Raw genomic sequence first — 17,516 nt, 5'->3', positions numbered from 1 at the left:
ATCGGGATCTCCAAGAGTTGGGGGCTGTTTTGTCCCTAGGATTCTGTTACTTTCTCCCCTGAGTGTTTTTCTCCAGCTGAGGACAATTATATCAAGTAGAAAGGAGAGCTATTAGCAATCAAGAATACCAGTATAGTGATTAAATGAAAGGTCTCTGTGGTCAGACCGCCTGGTATCAAGTTCAAACTCCATGACTTCCTAAGTGTGTGATATTGGATGAACAATTTGATATCTCTACAATAAAGTTCTCTCATATATAAAATAACAATGATAATAATAGCATGTGTTTCAGAGAATTGTTCAATATTAAATGAATTGATATAAAGTATACAAAACAGTGACTTCAAATAGTAAATGCTACCTATTATTAACATTACTGTGAGCATCCTCTTTCTCGGTTCTCTACCACTCACACCATAAAACATCATTATTTTCTTTTTTCTTTAATTTGTCATATAGAAGGCTTTTAAATATACAATCAGTATGCATTGTAAGTTTTTATTGAGTCAACCAATTTTACCTAAAATGTTACCTGGCCATATAGTACATGAAAATGGAAAACAAATGGGTTTGCAATAACCTTTGGCTGTTTTGTATTCTAAAAGTGTACACCTACCCTTCTAAACCAAATGCATGTAAAAAATATTTTCAGAACATGTAGTTTAGAGTTTATATTTTGTTACTAAAAGCACAATATTGAATTAAAAAAATAAAAAAGAAAATGAAAGAAATATAAATGTACCTAATAAATTATCAATGAAAAAGAAGACTAACGGAATTAAGTAGCCCCCTTTCCCATTATTACATTCTAAATTATAACATCAAGTCATATCATTAAAAAGTGCTAATCATATAAAATATATACTTTTTAATATTATGGCAATCTAAAATACCTAAGGCAAAAAGAGAAATTCAGGAAAACTAATCTTTGGTAACAAAAAATACATTCATGTTTGTCTTTGGGGACCAAGGATTAACAAAAACTGGAAATGAGATAACTTTCATGTCTGATGGAAAGACTTTAAATCTTGACTTAGAATGGTAGAAATACAGTGTATACATTCATGAAGTCATTGAGTTGTACATTTAAGATATGTGCATTTTACTATATGTAAATTTTATTTCAATTAAGAGACTATATAGGGAACAAGAGAAAGGAAGAGAGGGAGAGAGAAAAGGAAACGGGAAAATCAGATATAAGAGCTATTTTTAAAGTACGATCTATAAATGTGGAATCTGATAGGATACAAAGGATCAGAAAGAGGAAGGGATCTAAAACAACAAAACCTGGCAGAGTGATATTCTGTAAGAATCTTGACTTTATTTATTTTTAATTTTACTAGGGTGACATCAATAAATCAAGGTACATATGTTCAAAAAAAACATGTCCAGATCATCTTGTCAATCAATTATGTTGCATACCCATCCCTCCAAATCAGATTGTCCTCCGTCACCTTCTATCTAGTTTTCTTTGTGTCCCTCCCCTTCCCCCCCCCCTTTCTCCTCCCCCTTCCTGTAACCACCACATTCTTGTCAATGTCTCTTAGTCTCGTTTTTATGTTCCACCTACGTATGGAATAATGCAGTTCTTGGTTTTTTCTGATTTACTTATTTCACTCCGTATAATGTTATCAAGATCCCACCATTTTGTTGTAAATGATCCGATGTCATCATTTCTTATGGCTGAGTAGTATTCCATAGTGTATATGTGCCACATCTTCTTTATCCAGTCTTCTATTGAAGGGCTTTTTGGTTGTTTCCATGTCTTGGCCACTGTGAACAATGCTGCAATGAACATGGGGCTGCATGTGTCTTTACGTATCAATGTTTCTGAGTTTTGGGGGTATATACCCAGTAGAGGGATTGCTGGGTCATAAGGTAGTTCTATTTTCAGTTTTTTGAGGAATCACCATACTTTCTTCCATAACGGTTGTACTACTTTACAATCCCACCAACAGTGAATGAGGGTTTCTTTTTCTCCACAGCCTCTCCAACATTTGCTATTACCTGTCTTGTTAATAATAGCTAATCTTACAGGTGTGAGGTGGTATCTCATTGCAGTTTGATTTGCATTTCTCTAATAACTAATGAGGATGAGCATCTTTTCATATATCTGTTGACCATTCTTCCTGGGAGAAGTGTGTGTTCATGTCCTCTTCCCATTTTTTTATTGGATTGTTTGTTTGTTTGTTGTTGAGTTTTATGTGTTCTTTGTATATTTTGGATATTAGGCCCTTATCTGAGCTGTTGTTTGAAAATATCATTCCCCATTTAGTTGGCTGTCTGTTTATTTTGTTGTCAGTTTCTCTTGCTGAGCAAAAACTTCTTAGTCTGATATAGTCCCATTCATTTATTTTTGCCTTCACTTCCCTTGCCTTTGGAGTCAAATTCATAAAATGCTCTTTTTTATTAAATTTAATGCAGTGACTTTGATAAATCAGGGTACATATGTTGAGAGAAAACATCTCCAGATTATTTTGACATTTGATTATGCTGTATACCCCTCATCCAAAGTCAAATTGTCTTCTGTCACCTTCTATCTGGTTTTCTTTGTGCTCCTCCCCTCCCCCACCCTCTCTCTCTCCTTCCCGCCCCATCCCTCCCACCCCCCCCATTACCATCACATTCTTGTCCATGTCTCTGAGTCTCATATATACTACGTAATACTACTCAGCCATAAGAAATGATGACATCAGATCATTTACAATAACATGGATGGACCTTGATAACATTATACGAAGTGAAATAAGTAAATCAGAAAAAACTAAGAACTATATGAATCTATATATAGATGGAACATAAAATGCTCTTTAAAACCAAGGTTCATGAGTTTAGAACCTATGTCTTGTTCTATGCACTTTATTGTTTCAGGTCTTATATTTAGGTCTTTGATCCATTATGAATTAATTTTAGTACAAGGGGACAAACTGTAGTCGAGTTTCATTCTTTTGCATGTAGCTTTCCAGTTTTCCCAGCACCATTTGTTGAAGAGGCTTTCTTTTCTCCATTGTCTGTTGTTGGCCCCTTTATCAAAAATTATTTGACCATATATATGTGGTTTTATTTCTGGACTTTCTATTCTGTTCCATTGGTCTGATTGTCTATTTTTCTGCCAATACCATGCTGTTTTGATCGTCGTGGCTCTATAATATAGTTTGAAGTCAGGTATTGTAATGCCCCCAGCTTCATTCTTTTTCTTTAGGATTGCTTTGGCTATTCGGGGTTTTTTATAGTTCCATATAAATCTGATGATTTTTTGTTCCATTTCTTTAAAAAATGTCATTGGAATTTTGATGGGAATTGCATTAAATTTGTATATGGCTTTGGGTAATATGGCCATCTGGATTATATTTATTCTTCCTATCCAAGAACAAGGAATATTTTTCCATCTCATTGTATCTTTTTTGATTTCCCTTAACAGTGCTTTGTAGTTTTCATTATATAGGTCCTTTATATTATTTGTTATGTTTATTCCTAGGTATTTTATTTTTTTGTTGCAATCATGAAGGGGATTATTTTTTTGAATTCTCAAATGTTTCATTGTTGGCATATTAGAAAGGCTGTGGACTTTTGTATGTTAATTTTGTATCCTGTGACCTTACTGTATTGGCTTATTGTTTCTAGTAGTCTTTTTGTAGATTCTTTGGGGGTTTTGATGTATAGGATCATATCATCTGCAAAAAGTGATACCTTTACTTCTTTTCCGATACGGATGCTTTTTATTTCTTTGTCTTGTCTGATTGCTCTGGCTAGAACCTCTAGCACCACATTAAATAAGAGTAGAGAGAGTGGACAACCCTGTCTTGTTCCTGATTTAAGGGGGAAAGCCTTCAGTTTTGTGCCATTTAATATGATGTTAGCTGATGGTTTATCATATATGGCCTTTATTATGTTGAGATATTTTTCTTCTATACCCATTTTGTTGAGAGTCTTAAACATAGAATTGTGTTGTATTTTTTTTTTCTTTTCAATTTTTTCCGAAGCTGGAAACGGGGAGAGACAGTCAGACAGACTCCCGCATGCGCCCGACCGGGATCCACCCGGCACGCCCACCAGGGGGCAATGCTCTGCCCCTCCGGGACATCGCTCTGCTGCATCCAGAGCCACTCCAGCGCCCAAGGCAGAGGCCACAGAGCCACCCCCAGTGCCCGGGCCATCCCCGCTCCAATGGAGCCTCAGCTGCGGGAGGGGAAGAAAGAGACAGAGAGGAAGGAGAGGGGGAGGGGCGGAGAAGTAGATGGGCACCTCTCCTGTGTGCCCTGGCCGGGAATCAAACCCGGGACTCCCGCACACCAGGCCGATGCTCCACCGCCAAGTCAACTGACCAGGGCCAGAATTGTGTTGTATTTTATCGAATGCCTTTTTTTGCATCTATTGATAAGATCATATGGTTTTTGTTCTTTGTTTTGTTGATATGGTTTATTACATTGATCGTTTTACGTATGTTGAACCATCCTTGAGATTCTGGGATGAATCCCACTTGATCATGTTTATTATTTTTAATATGTTGTTGTATTCGATTTGCTAGTATTTTGTTTAGTATTTTAGCATCTGTATTCATTAGAGATATTGGTCTGTAGTTTTCTTTTTTTGTGGTGTCCTTGCCCAGTTTCGGTATGAGGGTTATGTTGGCCTCATAAAATGTGTTTGGAAGTATTGCTTCTTCTTTAACTTTTTGGAAGAATTTGAGTAGAATAAGAACCAAGTTTTCTTTGAATGTTTGATAGAATTCACTAGTATAACCGTCTGGGCCTGGACTTTTATTTTTGGGGAGGTTTTTAATAGTTTTTTCTATTTCTTCCCTACTAATTGGTCTGTTTAGGCTTTCTGCTTCTTCTTGAATCAGTCTAGGAAGATTGTATTGTTCTAGGAATTTATCTATTTCTTCTAGATTGTTGAATTTAGTGGTATAAAGATTTTCAAGGTATTCTACAATAATTCTTTGTATATCTATGATATCTGTGGTGATTTCTCCTCTTTCATTTCGGATTTTGTTTATATGAGTCCTTTCTCTTTTTTCCTTGGTAGGTCTTGCCAAGGCTTTGTCAATTTTGTTGATCTTTTCAAAGAACCAGCTCCTTGTTCTATTAATTTTTTCTATAGTTTTTCTGTTCTCTATTTCATTTATTTCTGCTCTGATTTTTATTATCTCCTTTCTTTGGCTGGTTTTGGGTTGTCTTTGTTCTTCTTTTTCTAGTTCCTTAAGGTGTGAAGTTAAGTGGTTCACTTGAGCTCTCTCTTGTTTGTTCATATATGCCTGAAGTGATATGAACTTCCCTCTTATCACTGCTTTTGCTGCATCCCATAGATTCTGTTATGTCATATTGTCATTTTCATTTGTCTGTATATATCTTTTGATATCTGCACTTTTTTCTTCTTTGACCCATTCATTTTTTAAAAGTATGTTGTTTAGTTTCCACATTTTTGTGGGGTTTTTTTTCTCTTTTTTCCAGTTGAATTCTAGTTCCAAGGCTTTATGATCAGAAAATATGCTTGGTACAACTTCGATTTTTCTGAATTTGCTGATGTTATTTTTGTGGCCCAACATATGGTCAATTCTTGAGAATGATCCATTTACACTGGAGAAAAATGTATACTCTGTCACTTTGGGATGAAATGTCCTGTAGATGTCTATCATATCCAGGTTCTCTAGTGTTTTGTTTAAGGCCAATATATCTTAAGAATCCTGACTTTAAAGCCAGATAGATTTGGAAGAGATTCCTGTAGGATTCTTTGGCCATCATCTCACATGTTAGAGCCTTGGTTTATTCATCTGTAAAAATAATAATGACTCCACCTAATCAGTGGTGGTACAGTGGATAGAGTGTCTGTTGACTTGGGATGTTGAGGACCCAGGTTCTAAACCAAAAGGTCGCCAGCTTGAGCATGGGATCATTGCTGGCTTGAAGCCCAAGGTCGCTGGCTTGAGCAAGGGGTCACTGGTTCAATTGGAGCCCCCATGTCAAGTCAGGTATGAGAAGCAATCAATGAACAACTAAAGTGATGCTTCTTTCTGTGTAAAATAATAATAGTAATAATCATCCCTCTTTCACAAGTATTTTATGAAGATTGATGAAATAATACATGTAAAATACCTAGAAGACTTTATTATATGACTCTAGATTTTTCTAGCTTCTCCTCAGAACAGGTCAAGCTCTGCTTTTGAGATGGGATAGTGCTCTAGGATACACAAAAGAGTTGCACAAGAGAAACCCAAAGAAAAGAGTCAGAAGAGGGGATGAGTTTTCCAGCATGCTGAGGGGACAGACTTGGAGGCTAGGATAAAAGTTGCTAGATCTACTTCTCATAGACCTCTTCTCACACAATTCTAAGCTGGGTGGTGGGGTACCAGTGGTATCTTCACTCTGCCAGCTCATAGTCAGAGAGCCATACTCTCTAAACCTGGCTTCTTATCTCTGCCTGGGTGGTCAGGCTTGGCCTTCATTCTATTTTGGGGCTGTGTAGGTAGAGTGGTACTCTCTCTGAGAACAATGGACATTTTCCTGAGGTCTGTGGGGAATCCTGCATCTTCTACATCAGATCAAAAGTCTGTTTTGTCTTCTATCCATGCCTTAATGCTCAAAGGTGTGCAGAGTCCAGAGGGTGGGAGGTGGGCTGTGGGCCACCTCTGACCTTCTGGGGACACCTGGAAAAAAGCAATAGAAGCTGAGTCACAGCTCCTGTGCTAACTTCAAGGCATACTTGGGAAGGATTGTTTTCTTAGACTTTAAGATGGGTGCCTTGGAAATCTTAGGAGGCTTCAGGCTGGTGATTTCAAGGCTGCACACACTTTGAGAAAAATCATCCCATTTCCAGTTCTTGAATTTCCTCTTTCTCTATTCACTTCCCACATCCCTAAAAGAAATCAGGTAGGAAGTCTGCATACAAGCCAAAGAGGGTGGCATCACCTCCCAGTCATGGCCTGAACCTCACTAGTTTCAGGACTTGGTTGAGTTGTGTCCTACCACTGTCCCAAGAAAAACCTATGTTCCTGGCAACACTGCAGAGAGGGTGGGGCTGGCCATCAGAAGCTGGGGAAAGTGGCTAATGATTTGGAGTTCAAACAGCTTTTTCTCGGTAATCAACTCAGGTGAGGAAAAGTAATCTCATTTGCCATTGGGGGGCAGCAGAGGCCAATTTACAGTACCATTCACTTAGAACTCCTGGGTTAGAATCTGTTTGCATCTGTGAAGGAGTCATACTTAGCCCAGTTTAGCTAAACCCCAGGCAGCATCATCACCCTGCAGGCGAGTCCAAACCTGACCCTATGTAGGGAGTGGGGGAAGTCCAAAGAACAGCTAGAGAAGTCAGAGAGGAGGAAAGCCTCCAGGACAGTGGAGCAACCTTGGGGACTCAAAATGCCACAACAAAGAAGTCCAAAACATGGCAAGAGTAGAAGAGAATTATTTGCATATGATTAATTTTAGTTCTTACTATGTATAAGTACAGAAGTATCTCCCTCCACAACTGACTTTCACATAGAACATTCTTCCCCAACTTTTGATATTCTAGGCTGACTTTCCCAGCCCAGAAGAACTCCTGCTCAGAACAGCTACCTCATCTTCTCCCACAGATCACTCTAGTAATAGATTTTCTTTTCATGTCTACCATGCTAGCCTGCACCCTCCCACTTTTCTGATCCATAAATTTAGGGTGCCCAGATTTTTAGGACTACAATTCAGAGATTGTAGGAAGGGTTTCTTTTTTTTTTTTTTTTTGCGTTTCTCTGAAGCTGGAAACAGGGAGAGACAGTCCGACAGACTCCCGCATGCGCCCGACCGGGATCCACCCGGCACGCCCACCATGGGGCGATGCTCTGCCCATCCTGGGCGTCGCCATGTTGTGACCAGAGCCACTCTAGCACCTGAGGCAGAGGCCACAGAGCCATCCCCAGCGCCTGGGCCATCTTTGCTCCAATGGAGCCTTGGCTGCAGGAGGGGAAGAGAGAGACAGAGAGGAAGGCGCGGCGGAGGGGTGGAGAAGCAAATGGGCGCTTCTCCTTTGTGCCCTGGCCGGGAATCGAACCCGGGTCCTCCGCACGCTAGGCCGACGCTCTACCACTGAGCCAACCAGCCAGGGCCGTAGGAAGGGTTTCACATCCCCCACACACCAAGATGGTGAGTCATCAGTGATTTCTTAAGGAAAAGTGTTAGTCCAGTAACCAACGCTAGGTTGATTAATTACTAAACTCGGAAGACATTGGACATCCACATCCTGCAGATGAGCCTAAAGCTGGAAGTGTTCTTGAAAGACAGGTCCCTACTTGTGAGAAGAAATCTCAGACTTCAGAACATAAAGAGAAAACCTGTTAATGGACATATCCGAGCCCAAGATGGCATTCACTCAGGAGATCACGTAGTTGATAGAATAAACAGGTCCAAATGCGAGTTTAGACCAACCATGAAGGTGCTGAGGTTCCCTGAGGGTTACCCTGGTGAGGCTTGATGTGCTTTCCCTCCTCAGCTCCCAGACCACCTGTCAGGTTCAGACCCGAGAAGCAAGGCATGTAGGCACACTTTCTCTGCATCTCCGAGGATGTTTGCTCTGGGGGGTGAAAGCAAGTATCTAGCCCACAAGCCTCTGTTTCACACAGAAATTATCCCCTCTGGGAATTTCCTCCCAGCAGAGAACCAGACTTAATAATCTGCTGGTTTTGTGTCTTAAGCAATGGAACAGAATAGAAAATCACTATGAAATGAGAAGAAAAGGAGGATGTGTACCTTATTATAGAAAGAACACTTCAGGGTGTACTCATATAATGAGGGCTGTGTATGAGGCAGTTTAAAGACATCATGACATTTTATCTAGACAATATCCTCATGAAGGAGCTATTTTTCCTGTTTTACTGATAGTGACACTGGTAGGCTCTGACCACTTGCACTTGGAAATGTTGAGCCAGGATGCAAACCCAGGCCTGCCTGGTTCCAAAGCCTATGCTGTTTCTTCTACCAAGGGGCTGCTTCCCAAAGAGGGTGAGAGTCACCGACTAAAGCTTGCAAAGCCAGCTGAAAGAGGCTACTTCTAGATCGTGGCATCATGCCCCAAATCCCCAGGAAGGGAAGCACAGACCTTCCAGAGGACAGGACAGCTAGAGAGCCCAAGTGCAGCACATGCCAGGGTCTGGGATGCCCACCCAGAAGCAGTGCAAGAACAAGTTATAGGATAGAAGAAGGAGAAGCTCAAGTCTAGGCAACCCAGGCCTTTCTTGGGTTAAAGTCCAAGATCGATCATAGACCACAATCCATGGTGACTTGGACTGTAGTGGTCAGTCCAGTTCTGCTGCTCTAAGATCACCACTTGGTTACTTGTATATCAGCAGTGGAAGAAGCAGACAATGAGTTGGTATTGAGTTGTGCAGATGGGGGTCCTTCCTAACAAGCTGGGCCCACCTTTCTCCATCTTCACAATGAGGCAAAAAGCTGCAGAGAGGGGCTTTCTGACCATCACAAGCAATCTACACCAGGTCCCAGATTAGGAGCCTTTTGGCCAAGGCCTTTCCCAGCCTAGGGGTCTGGCTCTAGAGAAGATCTGAAAAGCAGTACTGGACAGGCCCCATCTTTCCACTGCCAGCTGGAAAACCTGCCTCTGTCTTTATAGGTAGGTCTTTTCTTGACTCATTAGAAAGTACCCAGTAAATAAAGAAACTGCTTCCCGGGTTAGGAGAAACCCATTACACTGAGAAGAGAATCTCCTTGGGGCAAAAGGCTGTGGTGATCTCCCAACTCTGGCCCTTTGAATCTCCTCTCTCCCTTTAAGGACTTGGCTTTTACTCAGACTTAACACTAGCACCCTCAGGATAAAACAGAACACAAAAGTCTCACAGATTACAGTAAAGAAGACTTGGGGAAGGAAACATGCAGGAGGTAAATTCTCACTCTCAGGACTCCCTTAGTAGACACACTGCTGCCTCATACTCAGCTCCAAGCATGTGCCACTCTCTTTTTAACACTCTGGCCTGAGGGGGCTACAAAGCCCATTTTTGGTTTTCCCTGGGCACAATAGATACAGCAGGAAGCATCTGCACAAAAAACTTCCTGAAACATCTGGGAAAGCACAAGGCAATGCCAGAAGTCCAAACAGCCCAGCTTCCGCAGTATAACACATCTCTGAGTCAACCATGGCTAACTCCTCTCTGGGCACACATACTGTCTGGACTATATCCAGGCTCTGATGTAGCAGGAGCTTGGTTCCTTGCTTTTCTGCCCCTGGCCTGTGCTCACAAGGCAGGTACCACTTACCTCAAACCTCAGTGATCAAGTATTTGAGGTTTAGGTTCTCTCCATAGATAGTACAAAAAACAAACAAACAAACAAACAAACAAAAAAAGAAAAACGTGAGTTCTAGACTTCTTAGAGGCCTCCTCTTCAACCTTGGTTTCCTTTTTGATAAATAGATTTCTTTTTCAGGTGATCTTCAGGACTCTACTATAATTGATATTATTTATTTTCTCATAGTTCAGGTGAGAGCCAATCCTCTACTTTGAGAGGCATGGCTCTGGCCTGTACAGGCCTCACAGTCTGACAGCACTTCATCACTACAGGATCCCTAGCATCTGAATATAGTAACCATATACAGTATCACAAATGGCACCCAAATATTATGTACTGTGAAATGTGTGGACCTGCACTTAGCCCAAAACAATAACTTTTATTAAAAAACGTTTTGGATACAGCTGGGACAATATACTTCTACCCTTGCTATTGAAAGCATGAAGAAAGAGCTTTGAGTTTAAGCAAGAAAGACAAAAATTAGAAGCAATATTGACAGTAAGTGATGGAACTGAGAGAGCTTTGGAAGTTGAAGAACCTCTACAAGTCTAATCGCCCTGGTTAAATTTTATCCTAGATACTTTATATTTTTGGTTGTAATGGTAAAGGGTATTGCTTCCTTAATTACTCTTTTTGACAGTTCATTGTTAGTGTATAGAAATGCCTCTGATTTCTGAGTATTAATTTTATATCCTGCCACCTTGCTGAATTCATTCATCAGGTCTAGTAGTTTTTTGACTGAGACTTCAGGGTTTTCTATATACAATATCATATCATCTGCAAATAATGATAGTTTTACTCTTCTTTTCCAATTTGGATGCCTTTTATTTCTTTTTCTTGTCTGATTGCTGTGGCTAGGACTTCCAGAACTATGTTGAATAAGAGTGGTGAAAGGGGGCACCCTGCCTTGTTCCTGATCTTAAGGGGATTGCTTTTAATTTTTGCCATTGAGTATGATATTGGCTATGAGTTTGTCATAGATAGCCTTTATCATGTTGAGGTATGTTCCCCGTATTCCCACTTTGCTGAGAGTTTTGATCATGAATGGATGCTGGATTTTATCAAATGCTTTTTCTGCATCTATTGAAATTATCATGTGGTTTTTCTCCTTTCTTTTGTTTAGGTGATGAGTCACATTGATTGATATGCGAATATTGTACCAGCCTTGCCTGCCAAGAATAAATCCCACTTGATCATGGTGTGTGATTTTTTTCATATATTGCTGGATCCGGTTTGCTAATATTTTTTTGAGGATTTCAGCATCTAAATTCATCAGGGATATCAGCCTATAATTTTCTTTCTTTGTGTTGTCTTTGCCTGGTTTTGGAATCAGAATTATACTCGCCTCATAAAAGGAGCTTAGAAGTCTTCCTTCCTCTTGGATTTTTTGAAATAGCTTGAGAAGGATAGGAGTTAGTTCTTCTTTGAATATTTGGAAGAATTCACATGTGAAGCCTTCAGGCCCAGGACTTTTCTTTTTTGGGAGTATTTTTTATAACTGTTTCAATCTCATTTGTTCTAATAGGTCTGTTTAGGTTTTCTGATTCTTCCAGATTAATTTTTGGAAGATTATATGTTTCAAGGAATTTGTCCATTTCATCTAGTTTGTCTAGTTTTTTGGCCTATAATTCTTCATAGTATTTTCTTATGATATTTTGTATTTCTGTTGTGTCAGTTGTTATTTCTCCACTCTCATTTCTAATTTTATTTATTTGAGTCCTCTCCTTTTTTTTTTTTTTTTTGAAGAGTCTGGTTAAAGGTTCATCGATCTTGTTTACCTTTTCAAAGAACCAGCTCCTGGTTTCATTGATCCTCTGTATTGTTTCTTTATCCTCTATGTCATTTATTTCCACTCTGATCTTTATTATTTCCTTCCTTCTACTAGCTCTGGGCCTTACTTGCTGTTCTTTTTCTAGTTCTTTTAGATGCAGGGTCAAGTTGTTTAGTTGAGCTTTTACTAGCTTCTTGAGGGATGCCTGTAATCCTATGAACTTACCTTTTAGAATGCTTTTGCTTTGTCCCATAAATTTTGAATTGATGCATATTCATTATCGTTCATTTCTAGGAATTATTTAATTTCTTCTTTTTTCTCATTGTCAACCCATTAATTATTTAATAACATGCTGTTTAGTTTCCAAGTGTTTGGGTATTTTTCAGTTTTCCTGTTGTGATTGATTTCTAGTTTCATGCTATTGTGATCAGAGAAAGTGGTCGATATGATTTCAATCTTCTTAAATTTGTCGAGACTGCTTTTGTGCCCTAACATGTGATCTATTCTAGAGAATGTACGATGAGCACTTGAAAAGAATGTATATTCTGTTGCTTTCAGGTGAAAGGTTCTGAAGATATCTAGTAAATCGAGTTGATCTAGTATGTCCTTTAAGTCTGCTGTTTCTTTGTTAATTTTCTTTCTTGAGGATCTATCTAGTGACGTTAGTGGGGTATGGAAATCCCCTATTATTATAGTATTGCTGTTGATCTCGCCCTTTAAATCCATCAAAGTCTGCTTTATATATTTAGGTGCTCCTATTTTAGGTGCATAGATATTTATAATGGTTATATCTTCCTGTGGGATTGCTCCCGTTATCATAATGTAGTGACCTTCTTTATCTCTTACTAAAGTTGTCTTTTTTCTCATTTCCATTTGCATGAAATAGTTTTTTTTCATCCTTTCATCTTCAGTCTATGTGCATCTTCTGTTTTAAGGTGTGTCTCTTGTAGACAGCATATGTATGGTCCTGTTTCCTTATCCATGCAGCTACCCTATATCTTTTGATCAGATCATTTAATCCATTTACATTTAACATTATTATTTATCTTGTCCTCTAACTTGCTAATTTGATTCTCAGCTTTATCCATCCTGCTTTTAATTCCTTCCATTGTGTTCTTCATTTCTGATATTGCATCTATCATTTCTGAGTGATTCATTTTTATTATTTCAATGTCCTTTTTTATATTTGTTATTTCTTTGTTTAGGTGTTCGTAATGACCATCTATTGTTCTTCCAATATCTTTGAGAATCCTAAAAATCGTTATTTTAAACTCTGCATCTGGTAATTTGGTTATATCTGACTCATTCAGGTCCTTTTCTGGGGATTTCTCTTGATTCATTTATGTTGCATTTCTCTGCCTTCTCATTTTGCCTTTGTAAAAGAAGGTTTTGGCCACTGGACTCCACTGGGTGTGGCCTCTGTGTTCCCTAGGTGTGGTCTGTCTGCAGGCCTGCCACCATCTCTGCTGTTGCTGCCTATTGAGTTCAGGTATGGGCTTTGCTGGTGCCTGCCCACTGGTGCTGTTGCTGTGGTTTCTGCCTCTTCTTCATGGGAGTGGCTGTGATTACGTGCTCAGGTGTACAAACCTTGGTGGCCTTGGCCTTTGCCCTGCCCCCGTGGGTGGCATTATTCTCCGCCCTGAGGGCAAGGGTGAGCACTTTTACTCAGCTGTGGGTCTCTGCCTGATTCTGGGCTTTCACCCTGCCCTTGCAGGAGGAGCCCGCTCATGGAACGGCTGCAAGCCTTGGCTCCACAGGCAGGGCAGGACAGCATGCCCATGCTTAGTAGCGGGACTCCATCTGTTCTGGGCTTTTGGCTCCACATCTACGGGAGGAGCTGGCTCCCAAGTTAGGCCACAAGCCTCAGTTCAGCAGGCAGGGCAGGGCTGTGCTTCTGCACCCTTGCTGAACGGCAGATCTCTGCCCCTTCCAGGGCTCCTGCCCTTCCCCTGCAGGCTGGATTGCAGGAAGCCCATAGCTGGGCTTGACCACTTTTACCGTGTCCCTTCCTCCCCAGCCAGGCAAGACTGAGCTCACACCTGGGCCTCAGTACTGGCCAGCCGGCTTCAGCCCTTGACGACAGAACCACACTTCTGCGTCCCGCCACCTGCCCTCAGGCGGGCCTTCAGCCATGTGGGTGGGGGCGCTGAAGCTCAGACCCTAACACTCACTACTGTAGTCCCCAAAGTTCCCTCCTTCTAAGTGACTCTGCTCTGAGTGCCAAGGGAGAGCTTATTTGGCTGGTGTCCTGCTTCCCTTTGCTGGTATTGCTGTTTCCAGGGGAAATATTCACTTAAGATTTGGGAGTGACTTGTCCCAGAGGTTAGGGTGGCTGTCTCTCAAAATGTTTCTCCCTGTGCCTCCTAGATTACACTCTCTTCCTGCTACTCTGGTCCTCTCCTCTCTCCCTTTCTCCCGGAGCCCCAGGTGAGTGGTTGTGAGAGAGGTTTTCTGCGCGGCCCCTTTAAGAGGAATGCTTGGTCTGAGAAATCAGTCTCTTTCTCACAAACAGTATCCTGTCTTGTTTCCAGCTAAATACTGTCCATACACCTCTTCTAGGCTCTGGGGCTACAGGCTGGGGCTTTGTTCCTGGGACTCAGGACCCTCTCCTCTCTGCTAAACTTAGTTACCGCCACATGAATCTCTCTCAGCTGCCGTTCGCTCTGGGGAGCCGGGGAGCCCTTTCTGCATTTCTGCTTTTCCTACCAGTCTCAGTGTGCCTTCTTCAGTGTTCCTTGGTTGAAGAGTCCTCTTATTTTAGTCCAAAGTTGGTTTTTCCAGATGATGGTTCTTAAAATTAAGTTGTAATCCACTTTGGTTCTGGGAGGTGGAAGTTGGTATGTCTGCCTACTCCATCACCATCTTTTTTCCTCAATACAGACTACTTTTAAAGAACCTGAAGACAGGAACAGTAACTGAATTACACATATAGTTATAGTGAGTATATACAGGTGAACATTAAATGATGGCTATTTCTGAAAAACAACTATGGAAATGGTCACTAAGTTTACACTGGCTTGTGTACTGATCTCACTCCTATGTTTCTGAATTGCATAACTGGACAGTTGAGGTTGCCATTCACTGAAAAAGAGGAACCTAGTACAGAATCACATCTCAAAGAGGAGACCATAGGTTTGTTCTTGGATATGTTGAATTTGAATTATGTTTCAGTCATCTCGGTATAGATATAAACATGAGATCCATATCATGGGCGTGGATGAGACTTCCTAGTGAGAGAGTATAAAGTGAGAGGATAAGGCAACTTTGAGGAACTCCAACATTTAAAAGGTAGTTAAAGGAAAATGAGCCCCAAAAGAAACCAAGGTAGTCTCAGAGAGGTCAGAGAAAAACAAAAGCAAGAAGCTAACAGAAGAAAGTGTCTCAATAAAAAGGTAGTAGTCAATCATGTCAAATACCATAGAGAAGTCAAGTAAATTAAGAATTAAAAGCATAATTTAGATTTAATGTCATGAAGTTCATTGGTGACCTGAATGAGAGCACTTTCAGGGTAGTAATGAGGCAGAAGTGTGATTAGAGTCGGGCGAGGAGTAAATATAGATAACTTTTTTGAGAATTTTATTTGGAAGGGAGGAAGAATGAATGATAACTGGAGGGGCATTTGAAGTTGAGGGGACATTATATTAAGATGGAAGAGACTGTTTTACCTGCTATTGAGAAGGGTCCAGTTGATAGAAAGAGGTTGAATACATAGGAGAAAAAAAGGATCATTGATAATGTGAGAAGATGGGAAAGGATAAACTACAAAACACCAGTGGAAGAAATGGTCCTCTGAGAAGAACAAACACATCCTGCTCTGTTATACCAGGAAAGTCCTACAAAGGGATGAGGTAATTTTGGAAGCAGAGGCCTTGCCTGATGTTTTAATCTTCCTAATGAAGTAAATGATGAGGTTATTGGTTATGAGAGAAAGTGAGAGGGGTGGACATAGAGACTTGAGATTTAAGAAAAAAGAGAAGATTTGAAATAGTCATCCTGGAAAGTGAGAGGTCTTAAAACAATTTAGTACCTAAGTATAATTGTGAAGCCATGTTGAGGGCTCAATTGACATTAGTGATTTACAGTGGAGCAGATTGAGTTTGGACAATGTGAATAGTTGGCTGAGTTCACCTCAGCTGTTGGTGGAAAAGATGAAGATGCTTAGCAGGAGGTTCAAGTGATAGCTGAGTCACCAACATGGACACTGACATCCCCTAGGATGATGGCAGAACTTACAGTGTGTGTGTGTGGGGGGGGGAAGCCAGTAAGACAGAAACCAAAGTTTTCATTGAGAAAGAGAGTATATTCATTTCCTAGAATGCTATAACAAATTACAAAAAACTAGGTTGCTTAAAGCAACAGAAATGTATTCTTTAACAGTTCTGGAGGTCAGAAGTCCTAAATCAAGGTGTTGAAAGGATTAGTTCATTCTAAAGGCTCTGAGGGAAATCTATTTCATGCATCTCTACTAGTTTCTGGTGGTTTCTAACAATCCTTGGCATTGTTTGTCTTGGCTCGTAGACCCATTGCTCCAATCTATGTCTTTGTCATCCCATGAACATCTTCCTTCTGGTGTGTGTCTCTGGGTCCAAATTTCTCTCTTTTTGTAAGGACACCACTCAGGAGCCTACCTTAATCCAATATGACCTCATCCTAACTTGATTGCATCTCTGAAGACCCTATTTTCAAATAAGTCATCTTCACAGGTACTGGGGACTAGGACTTCAACATATCTTTTTGGGAGACACAATTCAACTCATTACAGAGGATACGACTAGGAGGTCTGCACTTGACAACAATAAGGAGTGAGTGTTGTATCAAAATAATGTAAGCCTCAAGAAAGCTTTAGGTTTTACAACAGGGAGAAAAACAAATTATCTGAAAGTAATGAGGAGCAAAGAAGACCCCTACCCCATCTCCTGACCCTATGATACTGGAGAAGACAAGCAGCCTCACATAAGAAGGCAGCGGAAGAAATAGCCATCTGAGTAGAACTAGCTTTCTTTTGGGTAAAAGAGGTTGATAGTGCTGATAAGATGGTTGACAGGGCTCTGGTGGGAGGCTTGGGGAGGGATGGATTGGGCCAAGAAAAAGAAAACACAGACCAGCATGAGAATCAATGTGAGGGTAGAAGTGAGACTTAAAATTAGGAAGTGTAATAACAACTTTGGGAGATGTGGGGCAGAGTGGATTTAGTCCTAGTATCTTTGAGAAGTTATCAGTCTTTGGGCCTTGTGGCCTGAAAATAGCTCTCTCTGCCAGGGTTGGTGGCAGCTGCGGGGGATGCGGGCTCTGCACACTATAAGCTGTAGAAGAATAGTGGCTCCAGTGAGGTCACCTTTGTACCTTTGTGACTAGGATGAAGTCACTGTGTCAATTACTGAGGGATGAGGCTGGATTCTTCATGCTAGAAATTAGAAGTGAGAAGGAAAGTCTAAAATGGGCTAAAATATGGACATTTATTTCTCTTGGTTTTAACT

General features: G+C 40.6%; 1 non-coding gene across 1 annotated transcript; it reads right to left on the bottom strand.

The window, feature by feature from the left end:
• Nucleotides 1–8,004: 8,004 nt before the first annotated feature.
• Nucleotides 8,005–8,080, bottom strand: TRNAA-AGC (transfer RNA alanine (anticodon AGC)). The gene has a single exon. It is a non-coding gene; the product is annotated as a tRNA-Ala (tRNA).
• Nucleotides 8,081–17,516: the final 9,436 nt, after the last annotated feature.

This window comes from Saccopteryx leptura, chromosome X (genome assembly GCF_036850995.1).
Source record: "Saccopteryx leptura isolate mSacLep1 chromosome X, mSacLep1_pri_phased_curated, whole genome shotgun sequence".
In the NCBI taxonomy this organism is placed as follows: Eukaryota; Metazoa; Chordata; class Mammalia; order Chiroptera; family Emballonuridae; genus Saccopteryx; species Saccopteryx leptura.
The sequence above is the reverse complement of the archived record's forward strand: the minus strand, read 5'-3'. Positions and strand labels throughout refer to the sequence as shown.